Genomic DNA, 2,208 nt, shown 5'->3' on the forward strand with positions numbered 1-2,208 from the left:
GCGATGAATTTCGCATATTTATCAAAGATGAATTGTTCCAACTTGCCACTATCGACCTCGAGCTAGCGGGCACTGAAATGCCTGGGGACGAAGCGGAGCCACGCCTGGAGGGCTAAGCCAATTCTCGGCAGAAGATGGTTTCGCTTCTTTCAGCGATGACATGAGGAACTCGGGCCCTCCAGGGTTTACGCCGTATGTCCCGACCTGCTAGTAACGGAGAATAAACTTCCTTAATACATCATATGCTGCAAAATACCTGTTAAAGGACAAGGACATACGGAAGATGATTCATACATGCATATAGACAATGCAAGGCCTTAAAAAATTTCATCTCGACCGGCCGGGTTCAGCAGCCAGGTGTCGCCAGAGGGCTTGCAGGAACGCCAAAAATCCGCCCAAGTGGATCGTGCGCCGAGTGGCCAACGGTCATCGCGTGTCAAGAAAAACGGAAAGGTTTCACTTCAGGTGGATAATCACCGAACGGCTCTGTGGATATCATTTTTCTGGCATTGACATTGTTGGAAGTGAATGCGTATTCGCTCGGAGATTAAAGGCCATCCCCCCCCCATACGGATATATTTTTTATCTTTATTTTATTTTACTTCATCTTATATTTTCTGTGCTCATTACTCTGCATTACTCCCCTATTCTGACCTGTGATAGTCAAGAACCTTCATCGTTTTTCAACTCCGTGATTCAAAGTTCTAAAACTGCCTTATGTGAAAGAGTGCACTGACATAACAGAGACGAGCTAATGAAATGGGCAAGAATGGATTGAGCTAAAATAAAACAGAGGAAGATACTTTTTAGATACTTTCTTCTTCTTTCTTCATTTATAGGGTTTTAGACTTGTAGATACTTTAACGAGTGGCAAACGAAGCGGCGTAATTCTGAATAAAGACAGAATTCAATATAATAGATGACTGATATGGTTTGTGTTATAAGAAAAGTGGTAGGTAAGGGAAAAGTTAAAAGTAAAGCAGATAAAAAAAACGAATATTGGATAAGCTTTTTGAATCCGGTCTGCTTCCACGAACGTCAACAATGCAAGGAAGAAAACCGCCGAAAATCATCTAATTTTTGTGTCTATAATATAAACGGAAGTCAGTCTATTGCTGCCAGGAGCATCGGCTTGGATTATTAAGCCGCAAAGGAAGTAAGGAACTTTATAATATTAGGAAACATAGAAGCGACAAAGAATAAGAGACAAAAATCTGGGGCAAAATGGAAAGATAATTGTAATTTTACACGGTGTAAACCGTAGAGTTTAATTGTCAGATTCTAAGCATTTATTGTGCTGGTTTTATGCATTATTGTTCTCTATTCTTATTTCGGTCTGTTTTACTCCATAATTTCCCCGATATATTTCATGCTTTCTCTTACTTTAAACATCAAGATTGTCAACTGTGATTGTTACGGAAAAGAAAATGATCATCAGATTCGTTCTCATCATACGAGAATAAATCTGATAATAGATATTGTTCGAGAAGCCCTAATGGCCACTTCTTCAATAACATCAATAAAAAGGGTAGTAGAGAAGATGTAAATCTGCAATAAGTCTAGTGGTGAGAGAAAATTATGTGAAATCTAAGGAGTGATGGAATAATCTGATGGAATTATATCAGAAGACATAGGCATGGAAAATCAAACAAGCCATTGGGGACTGTACATAGCAGTGATGTGATGATAGACACTATCAAGTAGTCTATTAGCACCAATAAGATATGTTATAGATAATCATTTGACAATAGAAACCAGACCCAAGGGATGTCTGTCAAGGCTAGACTGTATATAAGGTGCAGTTTCATGTATAATATGCAAAATATCATGGCAATAACGTAAATGGTAGATAGCGGTTGCAGTCCCCATTAACGGAAGCTGGCCGTTAGGGATTTATTATTCAAGGTGAGAAAGTGTTAGTACGAGATCCAAATATTTGCCTGTGCTCAATCCAGCCAAACTTACATAGTGAAGATTTTGTAGAGGTGAGAGATACGGGCAAAGTTCTATATACAATCGGAGTACATCACCAAAGCATAGTCCTACTGGAATAGACAAGGTGAAGATTTTGCAGCCCAGGTGGAGTGTAGTGGGGCTGATAGCCCCACCTGAAAGGGGGTTTAGGGCATACAGCCCCCTATTTACTGTAAATTTGCCTTTGCAATAGCTAAATTAACTAAATTCCTAAAAAGTTTTATGTCACTCATT

At 39.4% G+C, this 2,208-nt stretch overlaps 1 protein-coding gene across 1 annotated transcript in view; it reads left to right on the forward strand.

The window, feature by feature from the left end:
• Positions 1 to 902: 902 nt before the first annotated feature.
• LOC113804212 (zinc finger protein 850-like) overlaps positions 903 to 2,208 on the forward strand; it is a 25,162-nt gene continuing 23,856 nt past the window's right edge. Inside the window, exon 1 of the mRNA XM_070119168.1 lies at positions 903 to 1,156. The gene's annotated coding sequence lies outside the window, so the exon portion shown is untranslated. The remainder of the gene's footprint in view (positions 1,157 to 2,208) is intronic.

The sequence above is a fragment of the Penaeus vannamei genome, chromosome 43 (assembly GCF_042767895.1).
Source record: "Penaeus vannamei isolate JL-2024 chromosome 43, ASM4276789v1, whole genome shotgun sequence".
In the NCBI taxonomy this organism is placed as follows: domain Eukaryota; kingdom Metazoa; phylum Arthropoda; class Malacostraca; order Decapoda; family Penaeidae; genus Penaeus; species Penaeus vannamei.